Source organism: Bos grunniens, chromosome 22 (assembly GCF_055505025.1).
Source record: "Bos grunniens cultivar Pamir isolate PY7600 chromosome 22, Bosgru_T2T1.0, whole genome shotgun sequence".
NCBI classification, from domain to species: domain Eukaryota; kingdom Metazoa; phylum Chordata; class Mammalia; order Artiodactyla; family Bovidae; genus Bos; species Bos grunniens.
The window spans coordinates 41,222,678-41,248,265 of record NC_141186.1 but is presented as its reverse complement, the minus strand read 5'-3'; the positions used below and the strand labels follow the sequence as shown (position 1 = coordinate 41,248,265).

At 38.9% G+C, this 25,588-nt stretch overlaps 1 protein-coding gene and 1 long non-coding RNA gene across 22 annotated transcripts in view; both read right to left on the bottom strand.

The window, feature by feature from the left end:
* The window catches only part of FHIT (fragile histidine triad diadenosine triphosphatase), a 1,549,085-nt gene that overhangs the window by 779,773 nt on the left and 743,724 nt on the right, over positions 1-25,588 (bottom strand). The window lies entirely within an intron of this gene.
* Positions 9,420-24,666, bottom strand: LOC147348324 (uncharacterized). Of its 2 annotated transcripts, XR_015151460.1 has the most exons (3): positions 24,445-24,666; positions 23,406-23,490; positions 9,420-22,366 (listed from the first exon to the last, which is right to left on the bottom strand). It is a non-coding gene; the product is annotated as an uncharacterized LOC147348324 (long non-coding RNA). The 2 variants fall into 2 exon arrangements; XR_015151458.1 differs by having other exon boundaries at positions 23,406-24,666.

Below are 25,588 nucleotides of genomic sequence, written 5' to 3'. Positions count from 1 at the left end.
TTTCCTTCTCCAGGGGATCTTCCAAAACCAGGGATCGAACCAGGTCTCCGACACTGCAGGCAGATTCTTTACCAACTGAGCCACAAGGGAAGCCCAAGAATACTAGAGTGGGTAGCCTATCCCTTCTCCAGGGGATCTTCCTGACACAGGAATTGAACCAGGGTCTCCTGCATTACAGGTGGATTCTTTACCAACTGAGCTATGAAGGAAGTTACCAGGCCAAAAACAAAAGTGGTAAGCTGCTATTTTCATAATACCTAATCATTAAAGGAGTAAAAAGTTGCATTAGACACCATTCCCACTTCCCTCCAAAAAAACTCGCAGTTTCAACAGGTTAAAAAAAATGTGATTTAGGTGTCATAAAAAGAATAAATAGCTACTGAACTCTAATTGTATTTCAGATATATATTTTATTTTCAAATAACAAGTAACATTTATTTCTAGCAACTGATTACTTATTTACCATAATTATCCTTCATTCTAGAAAAATGAAAACCAAGTCCTAAAATGTTTATTTTTCCCAAGGTCAAAACCATAAATGTTCAAAGCCCAGGTATCTTCCTAAAACCTCTCATTTTCAAATAACTTGAATGTGGAAGGAATTCAAGCAGTGATTTCAATCATGTTTCACTTGATTTGTATAAAGAAAATTTGACTAGATTTAAGTTTCAGCTCTTCTCTCTTTGACTAAAACTCTAAAGCAGGAATTAATAACAGCTAGACCCCATAGATGGCAGCCCAACAGGCTCCCCCGTCCCCGGGATTCTCCAGGCAAGAACACTGGAGCGGGTTGCCATTTCCTTCTCCAATGCATGAAACTGAAAAGTCAAAGTGAAGTCGCTCAGTCATGTCCGACTCTTCACGGCCTCATGGACTGCAGCCTACCAGGCTCCTTTGTCCATGGGATTTTCCAGGCAAGAGTACTGGAGTGGGGTGCCATTGGAGTGACTTAGCAGCCGCAGCAGCACTTACTGAGTGCTTTTTGGCTCCAAACTCATGTGATATAACTAATTTTCAACTCAACCCTATAAAGTAGGTATGGTAGGAGGTCTCATACATACAAACGAGTTCCACTCAGAGACCATGCTTGTAAGTCCAATTTGTTGCTCAGTCTAACAAAGTTAGCCTAGGTACCCAACTAACACAATCAGCTATGTAGTACTATACTGTATTAGGTTTATAATACTTCTTGTACAAATAATACATAAAAAACCAAATAGAACATTTTTTATCTCAAAGTACCTTGAAAAGTCCAGTAGTACAGTACAAGAGCTGGCATACAGGGGCTAGCATTAAGTGAACATGCACTGACTGACTGGAAGAGGGAGAAGAGGCGGAAGACGGTGGGAAGAGGTGGAAGACAGTGGAGCTTAAGGATCATCAACCTCAAAGGGAGATGGAGGGCAGGCTGCAATTTCACTCACGTCTGACATCGATGGCACAGGTTCTGGTTCCTTGCTGGACTCAATTCTAACTATAAAGTACTGTGCCACAGTAGTCTGTGCAGCACTGTAAAATATCCAGAAGCATAGCCACTATATAAAGGATGCACGGGTGTGACAATGTATGCCAGACCTATAAACTAACTTACATGACTGGACACGCAAATACACATTCATATCTTTGAAAGTTCGCAACTTGAAGGTTCATATGGAGGGAGCTTACTATATTATTGTTACATTATTTTAAAGGTGAGGATACAGGTACCAAGATTTTAACTCAAATCACCAAGGCACAAATACAGACCTCTAACCAAGGCATTTTGGGCCCAAAGTCCATGCTTCCACCACTGTGCTACATTACCCTTAGCCTCTGAAAACAAAAGTTAATTGCAAAGCAAAAGAAAAGAAATGATGTTAGTTTTGAAGCAAAAGACTAGATCTCCTAACCTGAAAAGCACACCGTGCACTCAAGCCCTCCTTACACTTCCAAATTCAGGAGATCTATTGATTGGAAGGTGGAAGGCAATCTGGTGGTTCAACAGTAACTGGATAAAATCAAATAGTGCTGAGTTGTTCATTAAAAACATATTAAAACACTTACCAAGTCAACTCAGATCTGAGAAGCAGACAATAACCTACCGAAATGGGATCTTACAATTGAGCAATAGCAAACTAGAGTGTATTTATATTTCAAGAAAAAAATGGAAATAATTCATCAACAAGACAAAACAGAGTCAGTCAAACCGGCAGTTTCCTGCCTCTATATACACTCTTCTTTCTCTCAACTAGTAGCCCTACAGAAAACAAGGTCGTAACAGAAATGCTGACACAACCAACCTTAAAACATATCATAATGAAAGCTATAATTATATCTTCTAATTGTATACTCGGTGAAGGAAATGCCAACCAGAACAAAAACACAGCTAGCTAGCAACAGTCCATCAGAATTCTTAGAAAATGTATATGAAACTCTATTATCTTCAGACACAGCCAGAAGATGTCAGACAATCAATTCATATAACATGCCAGCTTAATAAAATCTGCATACAAAATTTATGAAGGCAGTAATATTCCTTTTTATCACAAGTTATTAATGGTCAATTGAATGAACATCTACAGCTGGAGTGATATGGTTCTGTATGATATTTTAATCATCTTTAGCCATAGATTTAAGTGCATTTCATTTTATAACCATCAGCTACACAAGATAAGAAAGCTTTTACATAAGTAAAGATATTTGGGGTAGGCTACCAATTTCATCTTTCTACTGCTATTGATTTCCTTGAAAAAAATTTTTTTTAAAGTGCAACAAATATTCCATCACAATAATATTTGCTTTAATATCTATATTTGAACACAAAAGTTTTCTTGAAGTTTTATTACATGTTCAGTTAGATTAAAACTTCCTTTCTGTTCCTCTTCCAATAAAAACTTTCAGTCTTATTTATATAAAACAATCTTCCTCAACACTATTATCCTCTAAAAAACACCCTACTGGAATTTTGATGTCTCTGATATAAATATTCTCAGAAATTAATACATCCTGTTCTCTAAAGTGAAATGTCTTACTTATTCCCACTCATTGGTTGACATGTTCTTTTAAAAACTTACCTTATTCAAGTCAACATTTCCCACAGATTTTTGGCTAAAACTAAACTTTACCATGGAGAAGGTAATGGCACCCCACTCCAGTACTTTTGCCTGGAAAATCCCATGGACAGAGGAGCCTGGTAGGCTGCAGTCCATGGGGTCCCTAGAGTCGGACACGACTGAGTGATTTCACTTTCACTTTTCACTTTCATGCATCAGAGAAGGAAATGGCAACCCACTCCAGTGTTCTTGTCTGGAGAATCCCAGGGACGGGGGAGCCTGGTGGGCTGCTGTCTATGGGGTCGCACAGAGTCGGACTCGACTGAAGCGACTTAGCAGCAGCAGTAGCAGCAAGTTTACCATGGGCTTCCCTGATGGCTCTGTAGTAAAGAATTCATCTGCCAATGAAGGAGATGCAGATTTGATCCCTGGGTCAGGAAGATCTCCTGGAAAAGGAAATGGTAACCCATTCCAGTATTCTTGACTGGGAAATCCCACAGACAGAGGAGCCTAGAGGGCTACAGTCCATGAAGGTCGCAAAAGAGCTGGCCATGACCTAACAACTAAAAAAATAACAGAGGGGGAAGGCGCCAAGATGGCGGAGGACTAGGACGGGGAAAACACTTTCTCCCCCACAAATTCATCAAAAGAGCATTTAAACGTCGAGTAAATTCCACAAAACAACTTCTGAATGCCAGCAGAGGACATCAGGCACCCAGAAAAGCAACCCAACTCCTCGAAAGGAGGTAGGAAAAAATATTAAAGACAATAAAAGAGACAAAAGAGGGAGGGATGGAGTTCCGTCCCGGGAAGGGAGTCTTAAAAAGAGAGAAGTTTCCAAACACCAGGAAACCTTCTCACTGCCGAATCCGTGCCGAGCTTTGGAAGCACAGAGGACAACATAATAGGGAGAAAAAATAAATAAACAATTAAAACTCACAGATCGCGAGCCCTACGGTAACTCCTCCAGCGGAGAAGCAGCGCAGACGCCTGCATCCGCCATTAGCAAGCGGGGGCTGGGCAGGGAGGCGCGGCGCGGGCTGCATCGCTGAGAGTAAGAATCTGGCCTGAATACCTTGAGCACTATCTGAGCGAAATAATTTGGGCTAGCAAACCAGACTGTGGGATATCTACCATGCGAAAAGCCAGCCCTAACCTAAGACACCGCCAGCCCGTGCACGGAACAAAGGACTAAACAGAGGTAGCCGGCTGCAAACCTTCCCCCTCCGGTGACAGGCAGCCAGAGCCGGAAGGGGGCAATCGCAGCCCCAGAGAGACATTATCTATAAAACTGGCTTCTTTGCTAACCAAAACTTATTGGGGGTCTGGACGGTCAACATCTGCCTGAGAAGGTGCGCCGGTTTTACACCCAGATAACCAAGTGGCGGGGAGGCGATAAGTCGCAGCATTGGCGCTCGCCAAACACCTCATCACCTGAGCTGCTCGGACCTGGGAAGAGCACAAAACGCAGCCCCAACTGAGTCTGCACCTCTGAGGACTACCTGAGTGCCTGAACCTGAGCGGCTTGGACCTGGGAGGTGCATGCAACCCAGGGCCAGCCTCGGATTGTTCCCGGCGGAACAACCTAGAGCCTGAGCAGTGTGGGCAGGGAGGCTACATGTGCCGTGAGCGGGGGCAGACCCAGTGTGGCTGAGGCACTGCGAGCGCACGCCAGTGTCATTTGTTTGCAGCATCCCTCCCTCCCTACCCATAGCGCGACAGAACAAAGAGAAGAAATACAGCTCCACCCACCAGAACACCGACACAAGCTTCCCTAACCAGGAAACCTTGACAAGCCACCTCTACATACCCACACACAGCGAGGAAACGCCACAATAAAGAGAACTCCACAAACTGCCAGAACACAGAAAGGACTCCCAAACTCAGCAATTTAAACAAGATGAAGAGACAGAGGAATACCCAGCAGATAAAGGAACAGGATAAATGCCCACCAAACCAAAGAGGAAGAGATAGGGAATCTACCTGATAAAGAATTCCAAATAATGATAGTGAAATTGATCCAAAATCTTGAAATTAAAATGGAATCACAGATAAATAGCCTGGAGACAAGGATTGAGAAGATGCAAGAAAGGTTTAACAAGGACCTAGAAGAAATAAAAAAGAGTCAATATATAATGAATAATGCAATAAATGAAATTAAAAACACTCTGGAGGCAACAAATAGTAGAATAACAGAGGCAGAAGATAGGATTAGTGAATTAGAAGACAGAATGGTAGAAATAAATGAATCAGAGAGGATAAAAGAAAAACGAATTAAAAGAAATGAGGACAATCTCAGAGACCTCCAGGACAATATTAAACGCTACAACATTCGAATCATAGGGGTTCCAGAAGAAGAAGACAAAAAGAAAGACCATGAGAAAATACTTGAGGAGATAATAGTTGAAAACTTCCCTAAAATGGGGAAGGAAATAATCACCCAAGTCCAAGAAACCCAGAGAGTCCCAAACAGGATAAACCCAAGGCGAAACACCCCAAGACACATATTAATCAAATTAACAAAGATCAAACACAAAGAACAAATATTAAAAGCAGCAAGGGAAAAACAACAAATAACACACAAGGGAATTCCCATAAGGATAACAGCTGATCTTTCAATAGAAACTCTTCAAGCCAGGAGGGAATGGCAAGACATACTTAAAATGATGAAGGAAAATAACCTACAGCCCAGATTATTGTACCCAGCAAGGATCTCATTCAAGTATGAAGGAGAAATCAAAAGCTTTTCAGACAAGGAAAAGCTGAGAGAATTCTGCACCACCAAACCAGCTCTCCAACAAATACTAAAGGATATTCTCTAGACAGGAAACACAAAAATGGTGTATAAACTCGAACCCAAAACAATAAAGTAAATGGCAACGGGATCATACTTATCAGTAATTACCTTAAACGTAAATGGGTTGAATGCCCCAACCAAAAGACAAAGACTGGCTGAATGGATACAAAAACAAGACCCCTACATATGTTGTCTACAAGAGACCCACCTCAAAACAGGGGACACATACAGACTGAAAGTGAAGGGCTGGAAAAAGATTTTCCATGCAAATTGGGACCAAAAGAAAGCAGGAGTCACAATACTCGTATCAGATAAATTAGACTTTAAAACAAAGGCTGTGAAAAGAGACAAAGAAGGTCACTACATAATGATCAAAGGATCAATCCAAGAAGAAGATATAACAATTATAAATATATATCCACCCAACATGGGAGCACCGCAGTATGTAAGACAAATCCTAACAAGTATGAAAGGAGAAATTAACAATAACACAATAATAGTGGGAGACTTTAATACCCCACTCACACTTATGGATAGATCAACTAAACAGAAAATTAACAAGGAAAAAAAAAAAAACATGTATCTATAAGGTTCACTAAAGCAAAGCACAGTAAAATGAGGTATGGCAATAAAAGGCGTTAAATTTATCAAATAAAAAAATAAATAAATAAAGTGCTGAAAAATTAAAAAAATAAATAAATAAAACACAGATTTTACATGTGAATAAAAATAAAAAATAAATAAATAAAATAAAATAAAGCCAATAACCAAGAAAAAAAAAAAATAACAGAAACTTTTACCATATGGTGAGAACAATGGAGGGACCAGGCAACATTTACAAAAACAACAGTGGATATGTGGAAACACAAAAATTCAGAATTTAAAATGTTGGCACCTATATATGGTCACAAGTCAAAACCTAGGTGATTCTTACATTTTAGCATTAGAGGCTTGGTATAAAAACTACACTCAGCTTTCGCAGTCATCTCAATAATCTGGATACTGAGCAAAAGACTTTGGAATCTAAATTATAGTCTTAAGGCCAAGAGTTGCCTCGTTGAACTAGGAAGACACAACAATCACTAGTTAACTGTATATAGCCTTATGTGCCCACTCCAGTACTCTTGCCTGGAAAATCCCATGGATGGAGGAGCCTGGTAGGCTGCAGTCCATGGGGTTGCTAAGGGTTGGACACGACTGAGCGACTTCACTTTCACTTTTCACTTTCATGCATTGGAGAAGGAAATGGCAACCCACTCCAGTGTTCTTGCCTGGAGAATCCCAGGGACGGGGGAGCCTGGTGGGCTGCTGTCTATGGGGTCACACAGAGTTGGACATGACTGAAGTGATTTAGCAGCAGCAGCAGCCTTATGTGTCTTTTTTCACTCATTATTCCTTCTGTTGTTTCAATAATTTCTTTCTAAGCACCTGTCATTTAATTTGTGCTTACTCTAGGGGAATAATTCCTGATCTTAAGGATCTAGTCATCTAAAATGGATCACAGTGTGTGTATACACACACTTGTTTAAAAAAGGGGGTTAAGAACCTGGAGAAATACAAAGTAGGGATTCAGAGTAGGCTGTTGCTACCTATAGAGAAGAGAACAAGGGGAAACTTTATAAAATAGGACAGTTGTAATTTGTAGGGAAAGAAGAAATAGGGGTAACTTTAGATAAAGGGAATAACATGAAATTGACTTAAGGATAATATAAAGGACAAAAGTGCTAGAATTTTAGGCTTGAAATACTGACTCTGAACAATGAATAGAACTGTAGACGGCAGGCATTTTCCAAACTTCTCTAGTAAGTAGGATGTGCCTATATCCAGGAAGATCACAATTCATTAAATTTCATGTTAAGCTTCATGAATCTGCCTAAACTTTCTCATCTTATCACGCAAGCCAATATATGCTTACACTGTGAGGTTAAAACAATGAACTTGTGAAGAGAACCCATCAAATCAAATTATCAACCAGCAATAATTCCACTACTGGGGAGTATCTTAGGCTCAATGTCAATTTTAAAGAAGTGTGCTTATATTTGCATTTTAATTAGGTCACACCTTCAACATCATCATATTCATTTTGGTTTATTGCTGTATTTTATTGTCATTTCCAAAATGACAGTTTTGAATGTGGACATAAAGGAAAAAAAAAATCTCTACTTCTATTTTGACAATTCAAATACTAAACTGTGAGTAGTATGAATAGACTGTGCTCAGACACAGTCATGTCTGACTCTTTACAACCCCATGGACTGTAGCCTGCCAGGCTCCTCTGCCCATGGGATTCTCTCAGCAAGAATACTGGAGTGCGCTGCCATTTCCTTCTCCAGGGGATCTTCTTGACCCAGGGATGGAACCCAAGTCTTCTGTAATGGCAGGTAGATTTTTTTTTTTTACCACTAGTGTCAGCTGGGAAGCCCAAGTGCGAACAGAGATATGACTATGTCTAAAATTCTAAATATTTAGAATGATTGGGTTTTTAAAATGTTTCAAGAACAAATTATTAGATCCGTAAGTAAGAGCAAAATGGAGTCTTGGATGGAACATGAAATTTAGGTTCTTGTGAGTCACCACAAGCTAAACACGGACAGCTCATTAAGGAAAAATAGGTAAATGTCACTTTGGTCAAGAATTTTCCATTAGAAGTTAGACATTATTTGTATTGTTCTTTGGGGAAGGGGACATGGACAGACAAACTAACAGCTCTTTCTCTACACTTAAAAAACAAAAATACACACCAATACACTTTTTAACAGTGATAAATTTCATCAACTGAAGCTTTTTGAAGTGTAAAATTCAATGCCATTCAATACATTCATGATGTTGTGCAACCTTCATCATTATCTGTTTTCAGAATGTTTCCATCACCTGAAAAGGAAACCCAAAGTTCATTAAGCAGAAGCTCCTACCAACAGCTTCTCGCTACACTAATCCTCTATCTATGAGTCTTCCTATTCTTAATATTTCATATAAATATAATCATATAATATCAGGCCTTCAGTATCTGGCTTATTTTACTTTGCATAATGTTTCAAATATATCTTAACTAAGAATATCTGTGAAGAAGACATGGTCAAATCCTTCACTTCTCAGGTTTTTGGGGGTTTTTTTGCATTTTTCTCTTCCCAAAATTATTCCAAAATTCTATGAGGCTTTGTATTCACTGTTTATGCAGTAAATAAATAGGAGTTTTCATGCCCTACTTTTTCCAAGCTAAAAAGTCAATGACAAACATCTATTATATTAAAAATCCAAGCCATTATTGACATCAGAACTTGATTCTACAAAAGGACAAAAGAAGACTTATGAATACAGAGACCATGGCCAGGGAAATCCAGTATGACCAATGTGCCAGGTTTCCCTAAATTAATCATTCAATGTCATTCTCTTTAAGAAAATCTCAACAGGTTTTTCCACACAACTTGAAAACATGGAAAAAATACACTTGAATGAATCAAGGGGTAAGGCCAGCCGAAAAATGTGATAAAAAATAAGGAATAACTTACCCTTCTGGACATAAAGATACCTGTCAACTTATAGTAAATCAAAGCACTAATAATTAAAACTCAAAGAGACCAACCAAACTTGGGCAGACAGGAAACAAACCTACACACATTTACAAGACCATGTGGCAGGAATGAACTCAAATACTGATTACCTACATGAGGCAAAGTGGGTTTGTAATTCATACTACATGTAAAAATATTCAGATGACAACAAGGCATACATAAAAAGAAAGATCTTTATAAAAATTATAGCAAAATACTGTTATGACCACAGCATTGGGAAAAAATGTTCTAACCTGTATGTAAAATGCATGGAACATAAATGAAAAGCTAAATTTGGCTATATTAAAATTTTTTTAAAAATCTTGATTATCTAAAGGCTTGCACAGACATAAACTCACTAAAAACCCAAGCCAAAACTTAGAATCTAATTTGAAATGCATCTAATCACAAACTAGTTCAATCTAGAAAATATAAAAATATAAACTAGTTGAAAACGATCACCCAGTGGAAAAGTAGAGAAAGAACACACATAGGCAAGTGATGGAAAAAAAGGTATCTAGGGAACAACTGAAAGAATGCTTGACCCCACAGATAATCATGGAACTTGGATGAAAATTAAAACGGTAATGAGATTAACATTTTATACCTACCCACCAGAGTAGAAAAAATTTAAAAATTACACTGACGCAAGTGTTGATGAGGACATGAGAAATAGGAATTCTCACACATTGCTACAGAGTGTTAACCAGTTCAATAATTTAATTGAGATTGTGAAACTACCCTCTAAAGAAATGTACTCCTTCTCAAGTGGAAATTCCATTGCGGGTCAATATTCTATAGAGATTCAGTCACCAACACACCAGGAAATACATACAAGGATATTCATTTTACATTGCCTTAATGAAAAAAATTAGAAAAAAAAAAAAGAATAAAGGGAAAAGGAAATTAGCTTGTCATCTATTCAGACAATGAAATACCCTACAGTAGATAAAGAATCAAAGACTTAGATCTTCAGTTATCACTGTGGCTGTATCTCAAAAACAATGCTGAGAGAAACAAAGCATGTACAGAAGAACACTGTCCATGAAAATACCAAACAAATAAAACTATTTGCTTTGTAGGGATACAGACTCAAATAGGAAACAAACGAACTTCAGCAGGTAGAAAGACAGAAGCTTCTGGATAGCAAATACCTCTGAAGAAGTAGTTCTCACAGGGACATCTGTTGTTCCCACAAAGACATTTTTGTCTACCAAGGATATGTAGAAACATGTGGAGACGTTTTTGGTTGTCACAAGTAGGAAAGGGCATGTATGCCACGTCTAGTAGACAGAGAGCACAGGTGCTGCCAAAAACCTACCATGCAGGACAGCCCTCCACAAGAGAGAAGATCTAGTGCCCAAGCGTCAACGGTTCACAGCCGGAAAAGCCAGCTTTAAACAGAGAGGAAGGAGCCTAAGATGTTAGTGGACATGGGCATATCTAAAACACTCTTTTTAAAAAGATATGAAGCATGCACAGAAATACATTGTTAATAAAAATCTGTAGCACACAGACATTAGTCTGTACATTTTTTTTTTATATTTGAAGTATCTCATAAACTTTAGAAGTTTAAATAATTTAACATATCAGCACAGGGTTAATTTTTTAAATTGATAGTGGTTACCAGACCACCTGACCTGCCCCTTGAGAAACCTATATGCAGGTCAGGAAGCAACAGTTAGAATTGGACACGGAACAACAGACTGGTTCCAAATAGGAAAAGGAGTATGTCAAGGCTGTATATTGTCACCCTGCTTATTTAACTTATATGCAGAGTACATCATGAGAAATGCTGGACTGCAAGAAGCACAAGCTGGAATCAAGATTGCTGGGAGAAATATCAATAACCTCAGATATGCAGACGACACCACCCTTATGGCAGAAAGTGAAGAGGAACTCAAAAGCCTCTTGATGAAAGTGAAAGTGGAGAGTGGAAAAGTTGGCTTAAAACTCAACATTCAGAAAACGAAGATCATGGCATCTGGTCCCATCACTTCATGGCAAATAGATGGGGAAACAGTGTAAACAGTGTCAGACTTTATTTTGGGGGGCTCCAAAATCACTGCAGATGGTGACTGCAGCCATGAAATTTTTTAAAAGACACTTACTCCTTGGAAGAAAAGTTATGACCAACCTAGATAGCATATTGAAAAGCAGAGATATTACTTTGCCAACAAAGGTCTGTCTAGTTAATGCTATGGTTTTTCCAGTGGTCATGTATGGATGTGAGAGTTGGACTGTGAAGAAGGCTGAGCGCCGAAGAATTGATGCTTTTGAACTGTGGTGTTGGAGAAGACTCTTGAGAGTCCCTTGGACTGCAAGGAGATCCAACCAGTCCATTCTGAAGGAGATCAGCCCTGGGTGTTCTTTGGAAGGAATGATGCTAAAGCTGAAACTCCAGTACTTTGGCCACCTCATGTGAAGAGTTGACTCATTGGAAAAGACTCTGATGCTGGGAGGGATTGGGGGCAGGAGGAGAAGGCGACAACAGAGGATGAGATGGCTGGATGGCATCGCCGACTCGATGGATGAGTTTGATTGAACTCTGAGAGTTGTTGATGGACAGGGAGGCCTGGCATGCTGCGATTCACGGTGTCGCAAAGAGTCGGACACAACTGAGCGACTGAACTGAACTGAACATGTATCTTTTATTGGCATAATTCTGCAAACATATTTTTGGAAAAATATTCTCACACTCATAACCAAATGTTACTTGCACATTTTTTTCTTGTTCATTCCATACAGTGCAATGTGGAAGAACTCAGAATTTATCTATTTGATCACAGTTGCAGGCAAGAACACCCTAAGACCATCCCCAAGAAAGCTAATTTAGTCATTTTCAGTTTTTACAGCATATGCCATAATTCTAGCCAGTTTTCTGAAGAAGCTGATTGTCTACAATGGTGGACCTTTATAATACATGTCTCATGCTTCCTTAACTAGATAGCCCCCCCGTGGAAATTTCCCCCAGCCTTATGGATTCCAGGGGTTCCTTAAACCTGCTTTGAAACGAACCAGGGTACATTTTTATTTTGAGGTTGGCAAACATTTTCTGCAAGGACCAAATAACAAGTGTTTCAGGCACTGCAGGCCATATGGTCTCTGTCACAAGTACTCAACTCTGTCACTGCAGCACGGAAACAGCCACAGACACACAGGAAGTACCACGTGCACCTGGGTTCCAATAAAACTTCAGTGACAAAAATACGGAGTGGAATTGGGCTCCAGGCCATGGTCTGTACATGACTGGAGGGTAAGAAAGAAATACAATTACTTTCAAACATGGCTTCAAATTTAAGGCATTGCTCAAATCTCTCAAAGTAAATAAACTTCAATTGTTACAGAAAATTTACACAACTAAAAGTGAACTCATAAAGATGAAAAAAGTCCATAAATGATCAAAATGTTAATTTTATTTTTACATTTACAGTACAGCAGCTTCTCTCTGGAACTGTGTTATATGATCTGATTTACCAAATAACTAATTATAATTGATTTCATTTGTATAAATTATGTTATTAATGTTTCTTTGTAGTAAAATAAATACACATATCTTTTCTTCAATTTGACTAAAGGTTGGAATGACAAGAACAGTGAGACTATACTCCCTGCACAAATAATAGCTTTCTATTAGATTTGCCATTTCACCTGAATAATTCCTTATGATCATGAATAATGATGTTATTCGACAACCTAATGATATCATGGTATGTAGCTTCCATCCATCTGTCTTTGTCAAGAAGGTCAAATATTTGTATTCCACTGCACTAGGCCAAGATGAACAAACAGTTAAATAATATCATGGCCTTTAATTACTTCTCCAAATAAAGCCAGCAAGTCCCATTTTGCGTTGTAGATGTATGCACTACAAATCTACTTCAAAGAAACTGAATGCCTACTCAGTTTTACTCAGTTTTTAACACAAGTTTAATTTAAGCTCAACTTTTTTAAACGTGGTTTAAACTTAAAGAAAAAGCCCCAAGATTGTGTAAGGATATTCTTAATGGGTTGTTGCTGGAAACTTACTCTACATAGAGATGTGTAACTCAACTCTTAAAATATAGCAGGAATCTTATATATAGGAAGCTGAATAATAGGAATCTTATTATACAGGAAGCTGAAATACCCAATGTGATTTCTTGAAATTGGTGCATAAGGTAAGAATAAAATAATTTATGATATACCCAAACTACAGCATTAATAAAGAAATTCTGGATAGTGTTGCCTTGCCTGGAGCATCTATGAATGACTTCTCCTGGAAAACAAGGCCAAACGGCAGATGTAAATGGACATGCCTCATTCAGTGTTTTTTTGTTTTTTTGTTTTATATTTTATTTTATTTTTTTTTTCCAATTTTATTTTATTTTTAAACTTTACATAATTGTATTAGTTTTGCCAAATATCAAAATGAATCCGCCACAGGTATACATGTGTTCCCCATCCCGAACCCTCCTCCCTCCTCCCTCCCCATACCATCCCTCTGGGCCGTCCCAGTGCACCAGCCCCAAGCATCCAGCATCGTTTTAACAGGGCTCCTACAAGACCTGGGCCCCTGGGTATGGAGGACAGTGTGAACAGCAAGGACATGAGGAAACCTGACTGACAGCTCAGGAAGATTGTGTGTGTGTGTGAATCTTCTTTCATTCTTTGAATCCCAAGGTTTCTCACTCCACTGAAATAAAGTACCTAGAAGGCCTTATAAATCTGGTTCTCAGCTCTGAAGACTTACCCATTTCCTTGTCAGGCTTCATCCACATAGGTTTTCTTTCTGTTTTCCAAACATTCTCAAGCCTGTAAACTTGGGTCTGTCCCAGGAATTTTGTTCTTGTCTCCCTCTATCTGGAATTCTCTATGACTGTCCTTTGGGGGACTTCTCTCTCTGTTACTCAGTTCTTAGATCCTAGATCACTTCCAAAGAGAAGCCTTCCATGACCACTCAGGTTCAAGCAGTCATAATCTAACAGCATATTGTTCATGGCTTGTGGGTTTCATCTTTCACTGTCAGCCTCTGCACACAGGAATAAAACTAGGACCCTATCTGTCTGTTGCCTGTCGTATACCCAGGGCCTAGCACATAATAGGAACTAAATACTTACTACACGGTAAATGAACATATTCACTCATTCCCAATAGACAACTATGGCTCTAATGTGAGGTCAGCAAGTTGTGACCCCAGAGGCCAAACCAGCCTGACATCTATTTTTGTAAATAAAGTGTCACTGGAACACAGACATGTTCATTTATTGACTTATTGTTTATGGCAGCTTTCACATTACAACATAGTTGAGTAGCTGCAACAAAGACTGTGCGGTCCAGAAAGTATTTATTACCTATTCTTTTACAAAGAATGTTTGCTGAGTCCTGGCCCAGGGCACAGTATATGTTCTTAATACATAAAATTAATGAAGAACTGCCTTTGCTTTTAAAGAGGTTACAGTCCACTGCATGTTTTTATTCAAACCCCTTTGAATTAAAATCCTCTAACCCAAAGAAAGCTCCTTCAAAGCTGCGTCATCTAGCAAGAAATGTAATGGTGTTCTATTCATGAGGCTGTTAGCTGAAAGCTTGTCAAGTAGGACTCGCCCAAAGCAGGCTTCAGAAAGGTCAATGAAAGCAATGGTGAAAAGATTGACCTGGAGCTTCACTGTTGAACACAGCAGCCACTAAGATCTGTGGCTATTCAGATTAATTAAAATTAAGTTAAAAATTCAATACCTCAATCATAAAATATTAGCCACATTTCAAGTGCTCAGGAGCTACCTGTGGCTACTGTGTAAAGATAGAATAGATTTATACTACTTTTCCATCATCACAGAAAGGTCTAGTGGCTAGCACTGGTCCACAGTTTCAAACATATACATCTGATGGGTTCAGTGGACAGTGTTAATTCCTTAGAAGCTAAAAGGGAAGCCAGGATCATGTGGCTCTCATCTTTTCAGGAACCTACCCCTGAATAACACAAATCAAAACTGAATTATGGTTTAAAAAAGTCTGAAAAATATTGCATTCTGTTCTACATATAATGTTCCAAGAGAATAGAAGTCACGCCTTCCTGTTCATCAGTATAACTTTGAGGTTAAGAGGAGAGGTGCCAGCATTTCTCCAAAGAAGACATACAGATAGACAGTAAGCATATGAAAAGATGTTCAGCATCACTAATTATCAGAGAAATGCAAATCAAAACTAAAATGAACTATCACTTCACACTAGTCAGAATGTAGGTTAGTTACTCAGTCATGTTCAACTCTTTGCAATCCCATGGATTATAGCTGGGCAGGCTCCTCTGTCCACGGAATTCTCCAGGCAAGAAGACTGGAGTGGGTTGTGATTCCCTTCTCCAGGGGATCTTCCCAACCCAGGGATTTAACCTGGGTCTCCAGCATTGCAGGCAGACTCTTTACTGTCTGAACCCCCAGGAAAGCACATTCCCACTAGTCAGAATGGCTATCATTAAAAAGTCCACAAACAATAAATGTTGGAGAGAGTATGGAGAAAAGGGAACCATCCTATATTGTTGGTGGGAATGTAAATTGGTGCAGCCACCAAGGAAAACAATATGGAGGTTCCTTAAAAACTAAAAATAAAGTTACTATATGATCCAGTAATTCCACTCCTGGGCATATAACCAGAGAAAACTCTAATCTGAAAAGATGCATGCATCTCAATGTTCATAGCACCACTGTTTACAATAGCCAAGACATAGAAGCAACCTGAATACCCATTAATGGATGAATGAATGAAGAAGACACGGTGTATATATACCATGGAATATTACTCAGCCATAAAAAGGAATGAGATTATGCCATTTGCAGCAACATGGATGAACCTAGAGATTGTCATACTAAGTGCAGTAAGACAGAGAAAGAGAAATATCATAATTTACTTATATGTAAAATGCAAAATATGGTAAATATTGACCTATTTACAGAACAGAAACAGACTCACAAACAGAAAACTCCTGGTTACCAAAGGGGAAGGAGAGGCGGGTAAATTAAGCCTGGGATCAGCAGATTCACACGACTATATATAAAAGAGATAAACAACAAGACAGAATAGGGAACTATATTCAACATATTGTAATAACCTACAGGACTGGAAAAGGTCAGTTTTCATTCCAGTTCCAAAGAAAGACAATGCCACAGCATGCTCAAACTACCGCACAATTGCACTCATCTCACACGCTAGTAAAGTAATGCTCAAAATTCTCCAAGCCAGGCTTCAGCAGTACGTGAACCATGAACTTCCAGATGTTCAAGCTGGTTTTAGAAAAGGCAGAGGAACCAGAGATCAAATTGCCAACATCCGCTGGATCATCGAAAAAGCAAGAGAGTTCCAGAAAAACATCTATTTCTGCTTTACTGACTATGCCAAAGCCTTTGACTGTGTGGATCACAATAAACTGTGGAAAATCCTGAAAGAGATGGGAATACCAGACCACCTGACCTGCCTCCTGAGAAACCTATATGCAGGTCAGGAAGCAACAGTTAGAATTGGACACAGAACAACAGACTGGTTCCAAATAGGAAAAGGAGTACATCAAGGCTGTATATTGTCACCCTGCTTATTTAACTTATATGCAGAGTACATTATGAGAAACGCTGGGCTGGAGGAAGCACAAGCTGGAATCAAGATTGCCAGGAAAAATATCAGTAACCTCAGATATGCAGATGACACCACCCTTATGGCAGAAAGTGAAGAGGAACTCAAAAGCCTCTTGATGAAAGTGAAACAGGAGAGTGAAAAAGTTGGCTTAAAGCTCAACATTCAGAAAACGAAGATCATGGCATCTGGTCCCATCACTTCATGGCAAATAGATGGGGAAACAGTGGAAACAGTGTCAGACTTTATTTTGGGGGGCTCCAAAATCACTGCAGATGGTGATTGCAGCCATGAAATTAAAAGACGCTTACTCCTTGGAAGGAAAGTTATGACCAACCTAGATAGCATATTGAAAAGCAGAGATATTACTTTGCCAACAAAGGTCTGTCTAGTCAATGTTATGGTTTTTCCAGTGGTCATGTATGGATGTGAGAGTTGGACTGTGAAGAAGGCTGAGCGCTGAAGAATTGATGCTTTTGAACTGTGGTGTTGGAGAAGACACTTGAGAGTCCCTTGGACTGCAAGGAGATCCAACCAGTCCATTCTAAAGGAGATGGGCCCTGGGTGTTCTTTGGAAGGAATGATGCTAAAGCTGAAACTCCAGTACTTTGGCCACCTCATGTGAAGAGTTGCCTCATTGGAAAAGACTCTGATGCTGGGAGAGATTGGGGTCAGGAGGAGAAGGGGACAACAGAGGATGAGATGGCTGGATAGCATCACTGACTCGATGGATGTGAGTTTGAGTGAACTCTGAGAGTTGGTGATGGACAGAGAGGCCTGGTGTGCTGTGATTCATGGGGTCGCAAAGAGTCGGACACAGCTGAGTGACTGAACTTAGCTGATAAAGGAATATGAAAAAGGATATATATGTGTATATATATGTATGTATGTATGTATGTATAAATGTAGGGCTTTCCTGGTGGCTCAGATGGTAAAGAATCTGCCTGCAGTACAGCAAATGCAGGTTTGATCCCCGGGTCAGGAATATTCCCTGGAGAAGGAAATGGCAACCCACTCTAGTATTCTTGCCTGGAGAATTCCATGGACAGAGGAGCCTGGCAGGTTATGGCCCACGGCATCACAGAGTTGGACATGACTGAGTGACTAACAGTTCCACTTTTTCAATAAACAGAATTGAAAACAAAAGGAGTGGGTCAGCAGCATTAGGCTGCTCAGGCTATTGTCCGCCTAAGGTAGACAACTTAACTAACCCTCTCAATCTATCTCCTTATTTGTTAGATGGTCACAACAACTTCAATGTTTTTTTGTGAAAATTAAGTGGGTTAATATAAAGAAAGCACTGACACAGCACCTGGGCCATTGTGAGTACTGTACAAGTGGTGGCTTAAAAAAAAAAAAAAAACAATTAGAACAACTAGCACAGGACTCGGCACACAGCAGGTAATCTTCAAGATTTGTTGACTTGAAACACAACTGAAGTAAACTCTTGAGTCAGAGGCATTAAGAGGCCAACTTGCAGAATGAGTAGGCAGAAAATGGACTTATCTAAGAATAAGCCATACTGGAAAATAGGCTGGTCGCTAGGAAACCATCTCCCATCACCCTTTCCAAAGGATAACAAAGTAATACAATGAACCCAATTTCTATATATAGTAAACATTTTTGATAACTTATATACAGTCACTATTTGAGTTATATAAAGATGTACCAAGACAACATTTAAATAATTCAAGCTACAGTCTTCCAGAATGGTCATGCTATCCTCTAACACTCATCTCTGTAGATACTTTTTAATTAAGAGACCCCACTAACCTACATTTTCACGTCTCTCAATCATTATTAACTTCTGCACGTTTTGAGGTTGGACACTCTCAACCTCGAGTGTCCAGTCCATCATCACCTCTCAGAGTTGCTTCATGGATGTGCATCTGAAGTGTCTGGGGTGATTTGCTTGTTTTAACTTCCAATTCCTGGACCCTATGGAGAATGAAATGGCAACCCACTCCAGTGTTCTTGCCTGGAGAGTCCCAGGGACGGGGGAGCCTGGTGGGCTGCCGTCTATGGGGTCTCACAGAGTTGGACACGACTGAAATGACTTAGCAGCCTGGACCCTATATTCACCTTTTCAATTCAGAATCCCCAGGGTGGAAAAGTCAGAGCAAAGACCAGGAACAGGCATTGTCACCAACAAATTTCAGGTGATTTTTAGTCCTCTTGGCATGTTGTTATTTTAGATCAAGATTTCACATATACGCAATGAGAAGAAATTCCAAGCAGTGAAATACTGTGGAATCACTACCTCTCCCTTTTGGAAAGGTAATGGAGTGACCATATATGCTTGACTCACACTCCTCATGTATATTACATACATATACACACAGTACTTGCAGGTGCAAAGTATTCAAAGAAACTCTAAGCTTTTTGCCATCAGTGAGCTTCTTGAATAAGGTGCATACACTTAAGTGATACTAACAAATGTTATGATGATATATGATTGAGAGCTCAATGAGTGCAAGTATAATAAGATTTCAGAGGAAAAAGCAATCAAGCCAGTCTAGGTTGTCAGCAATGTGAAAAATGGCCTTCTTTGGATCTGGTAGTCGGGGCAGGCAGGAAAAAAGTGATAGTAGATATTAAACTCAGTGGGTTTCCCAGGTCTTTGTTCTTCTCTCAGTTTAGAGCTTCGATCTTCAGACATAAAAAGACTAAAGCAAAAACGGCAGCCTTCCTAGTTATTAACCCAAGCGGCCTGGGAAAGATTACTAAGGCTTCATAAGATGGACAAAGGAATTGCATCTCAGTGGTCACAGAGGAATGATACTCTGGGGCACCATGAACTGAGGCAGCACGCAGCCCCCAGGTCTAAGAGGCTGTCCTGCAAGACCTTGCACAGAACAGCAGGCTCTTATCTTCCCATGGTATGTGCAGTGAAAAACCATTGGCTGGTCTCCTCATTTGACATCTAATCAAATACTTCATCCTAAAGTAATGTTTCTCATGGTTCAGGTCTTAACCCTCCAATGATTCTGTCAAGTTCTTGAAAGACAAGCAAGCATCTTATTTCTTGGCAACTCCCCCAGTGCCCAGCACAGTGAACTCACACATCAAAAAAAGGTTTTGAATGAATCATTTAGAAAACCCTGATGCAGCACCTACTATGTATCACACACTGTGTTAGGTGCTCAATGGAACAGACTGCTAGGTCACTGCCAGTGGCCGTGACAAAGCAGTCTGTGATCAGGATGGCTGAAGACAGCCCTGTGATGCACAAAAACCATTAACCTGCACACTTCAGATTGGTGAACTGAATGGTGTGAATTGTATGTTAATAAAGCTGTATAATAACAAAGGAGTAAATAACATCCAGATAAAAAATGGCCAAAGATGGTCATACCTTACAAGTCTACTCGGTGAAGGTTTAAGGGGAAAAAAAAATACAGAGCTTAGTCATTGCTATTTAGACTGACTGTGATACATTGATAATATTTGATGGCATTGTATGTAAACACTGAAAAATGGAATACTTCTAAGAGACAACAAAACAATAAAACTAAATTTATACAATTCTGGTTAAGTACACAGGCAGTATAATCAGAAAAACATGGGGTCAACTCATGGTTCTCTTCTTCAGTGGTGTGACTTTGATCAAATCACCTAGCTTATCTGAGCTGCAAATTCTACATCAGTAAAATTGAAATATACTTATAAAACATTTTCAATCATAATACACTTCTAGTAATTAAATAAATGTAAGTTAGCATGGCACCATTTGCACTTATAAAACTAGCATAGATTGTTAAAAACTATTTAACATATGCAACAAACAGCAAAATATTTTCCTACTCTGCTTCTGGATACAAACTTTACGATGCTTGCAGCACGATTCGTAATAGTGAACATTCAGAAACAAAGTAAACATTCAATACTTGATGAAATAAATCAATTATGGAAAACCCAATCAATGGAATATTGTGGAGCCAATGCTAATTAACAAACAGTTTTAGTAAGAAAAAATCCTGTGTTACTAAAAATGAAGGAATATATTATAATATTATATGTAAAGTATGATGCTAGTTTTACTTAAAACTGTTTAGGGGAAGATCAAGAGAAAAGAAAACATCTTAAAAGATTAACAAGGATTATCTCTGGATGTGGCATTATCAGTCTTTTTTACTTGCTTCTTCAGAGTTTTATGGATTTAAAAAAATGAACAGCATTAAAACTTTTGCTTATTTCATTCATAACAAATACATGCAGTTACCCATTTGTAAGAACTGAAAAAGAAAGCTTGTTTTTTATATGATGGCATCAGATTATATTATAAACTGAAGTTAATTTTACTATACAGATCAATAGTTACATGGCACAAATGATCAAAATAAGAAATGTGAAGTATATTCTCAAAATATAACCATACCTGCTAATCTAACATTTTCACAGCCACCAATGTCAAGGGTTGTAGTATTTTTTTAAACTTTCGGTTTAAGAAAAGGTCATAAATGGGTAATTTGAAAGTCTTTATTGTTAGGACCAATCTGCTAAGTCACTTAAGTTGTGTCCAACTCTGTGCGACCCCATAGACGGCAGCCCACCAGGCTCCCCCGTCCCTGGGATTCTCCAGGCAAGAACAATGGAGTGGGTTGCCATTTCCTTCTCCATAGGACCAATCTAGACAGCATATTAAAAAGCAGAGACATTAATTTGCCAACAATGGTCCATCTAGTCAAAGCTATGGTTTCTCCAGTAGTCATGTATGGATGTGAGAGTTGGACTATAAAGAAAGCTGAGCTCCGAAGCATTGATGCTTTTGAACTGTGGTGTTCGAGAAGACTCTTGAGAGTCCCTTGGACTGCAAGGAGATCCAACCAGTCCATCCTAAAGGAAATCAGTCCTGAATACTCATTGGAAGGACTGATGTTGAAGCTGAAACTCCAATACTTTGGTCACCTGATGTGAAGAGCCGATTCATTTGAAAAGACCCTGATGCTGGGAAAGATTGAAGGCAGGAGGAGAAGGGGACGACAGAGGATGAGATGGTTGAGTGGGAGTACTGACTCAATGGATATGAGTTTGAGTGAACTCCGGGAGTTGGTGATGGACAGGGAGGCCTGGTATGCTGCAGTCCATGGGGTCGCAAAGAACTGGACACAAACTGAGTGACTGAACTGAACTGAAACATTTCACATCACAGCCATTTGTCAATTATAAAATAATGGTTGTGATTTAGTCTCTAAGTCGTGCCCACCTCTTTTGCAACCCCATGGATTGTAGCCTGCCAGGCTCCTCTGCCCACAGGATTCCCAAGCAAGAATACTGGAGTGGGTTGTCATTTCCATCTCTAGAGGATCTTCCCAACCAGGGATTGAACTTGAGCCTCCTGCATTGGCAGGTGAGTTCTTTATCATTGAGCCACCAAGGAAGCCCTAAAATAAAGGTATAATACAGTTAATAAAAAAACTGCCAAACACAATATTGATCTGAGGAGTCTCATGAAGCTTGCACAGCTTCAGTGATAGTACATAATGTCTGTATTCAACCATGACCTCCAGAAGTAAAAGGGATTAACCAAATAATGAAGGAAAATATGAAGAGAAAATATGCTTTAAAAAAGATTTTCTTAAAAATAATTTGTGAAAAGGAACAGATAGTTCCCTAAGATCCTATCACTGTTAGCTACATGGCTGGATAAGCCTTTCTGCTCTATGGTAAGCCTGATCACGGAAATCAAATTTAGCCATGATTTAATTTACAATTATTTTTCAGACTTTGAGGAAAAGGAATAACTACATTATGTTCAATGAGCTGAACAAATTCTGAACTTTGAGTTCAGGGTAGACATCAAAATGCTGTATGCTAGGATGACATCATGAAGATGGTACCAGGGGGTTAGAGGGAAGAGTCACTTCACTACTCCCCATCACCCCAAAAGGTTTGGCTCTCTAGTGGTCCTTGGACATTTATCATGGCTATTTTCTCCTTACCTATTTGGATCATGGGCCATAAAACCAGAGGGAGGAAAACAAAACCCCAAGAGACAGAAATTCATCTGAATCTCACTACTTTTTTTTCTTTTCTTAAATAAGTCAAGGACTTAACTGGGTCAGCCTGGGTACTTAGAATAAAGCTGTTTCCAACCTTGATATGATCCAGTGGTTAAGGAAATGATTTTTGCAATTCATTCATATTGGGACTCCACTACTTACAAGCCAGGTGAATTTGGATAGGTTACTTCCCTAATATTAGATTTCTTTCTGAATATATGTAAAGTTCTGAATATATGTAAAACTTTCAATATGCGGTAGCAGTTTAATTAATGATATGGAAGCTTCATAGAAAAAGACTGTTAATAAATGTTTGTTATTAGAAATAAAATTTTCCCTAAGATCCATTTTAAATGTTTTATATCAAAGCTACAAAAATGTGTTTAGCCGTTTACTAATGCAAATCCACATTCTCTCTTACATTTATACTTGTCACCTTCATTTCTCTTCTGGATGAGATCACCTCTTGAGGTTTCTTTCAGCTCTATCATTCTATGATAGTAGGACTGGATGGGGAAAACATATTATTCAGGCTCTGCTTTTGATTGCTATTTTTCATGTGTTAAATCTCAGAGAGCTGCCCAAATCCCCTACTGATTGTCTCGGTCAAGATGTTGATAAACTCTCAGAATTCTGCCTCCAGTGGCACTCACGTTCATGAACAAATGGCTCTTTTCAAATTCTGAAAATTTCTATACCATCTTCTATCTTCTAATGCTAATAACTTTTAATTTGATGACATTAACCCCAAGGTTACCGAGTATGGTCTCCTCTTGTCAACCCATCTCAGCTTTTTGTAGAAGAGGCCATTACCAAAAGTCAGATTCGATTACTTTTCATTTTCAGCCAGTTTCATAACTACAATCAACTTTATCTTCAGTCTTATCAACAAAAGCCTTTAGAGAAATGTGAAAGCTTGATGACATTTTCTAACGATAATATGCTTCATAGTGAATAGAACTGAGCTATACATTCCACTTTACAGCTTCTTTTTATATAGTGATAATAATGAAAGAGTCCATAAATACATGTCATACAGGACTGGTATCTTTTTTCCCCCCACAGTACATTTTTGGGCATGGTGGATAGATGGGAAAGGATGGACTGATGTGTTTCACAGGATCTGTAGCACAAATCTGAAGCTCATTTCATTTTGTAAGCCAACCCTTCAACACTAGTCACCTGAGAGAAATCATTTAAAATTTCCTATATTATAGAGAGTCCTTGTGTTTGGCAAATCCAAGTCTTTAGCTAGTATCAGAGACAGATATTCTTTGGTCTTAAGATCTTGGACTAGTTTATTTACCCTCTATCATAGGCACCAGTATTTACAAATTCATTCTCTTTGATGTACTGATAACAGGATGGCCGCAACTTGTTTGGTCCACAGAACATGAAGAGCTATTACATATGGCCTTTCTGAGCAAAAGCCTTCAATATGTGCATGTGGTCTGGCTTACCCTTGTAAGCTCCTATCTTCTACTAGAAGACCAACGGGATTCAGATAGTGCCTGCTTCTTCAGCCTGGGTACAGAGTAGAAGACGACAGATGGAAAAGATCCAGGCCTGCAAGAGGCACAGCTGATACACAGGCCTGTGTGCAGGAAATTCATGATGATACATTCACAGTAACGAAATGAGAACATCCTCTAACACTATATACAAAAATGAACTCAAAATGGATTACAAACCTAAATACAGGACCAAATACTATAGAAATCCTTGAGAAAAACATAGGCAGAACACTCCGTGACATAAATTGCTGCAATATCTTTTTCAATCTGTCTCCTAGAGTAATGGAAACAAAAACAAAAATAAACAAATGGGACCTAATTAAACTTAAAATCTTTGCATATCAAAGGAAACCATAACAAAATGAAAAGAATCTACAGAATGGGATAAAATATTTGCAAACAGTGCAACCTACAAGGGATTAATTTTCAAAATATACAAATAACTCTTATAGCTCAATAAAAAAAAAAAAGTCAAACAGTGAGCAAAAGATCTAAATAGTCATTTCTCCAAAGAAATCACACAGATAGCCAATAGGCACATGAAAAAATACTCACCATTGCTAATTATTAAAGAAATGTAAATCAAAACTATAATGAAGTATTACCTCACACCAGTCAGAATGGCCATTATCAAGAAGTCTACAAATAATGAATGCTAGCAAGGGTGCGAAGAAACAGAGACTCTTCTACACTACTGGGAATGTAAACTGGTACAGCCACTATGGCGAACAGCATGGAGGTTCTTTAAAAACTAAAAATAGAGCTACCGTATGACCGTGCAATCCTACTTGAGGCCTATACCTGGAGAAAACTATAATTTGAAAAGATACATCCCAATGTTCACTGCAGCACTATTTACAATAGCCAAGACATGGAAGCAGCCTAAATGCCCATCAACAGATGAATGGATAAAGATGTGATACACACACACACATATATACATACACACACAGATACACACACAAAACTACTCAATCATAAAAAAGAATGAAATAATGTCATTTGCAGCAACAAGACTGAACCTAGAGATTATCATACTAAGTAAATGAAACAAAGATAAATATGATGTCACTTTATATGTGAATCTAAC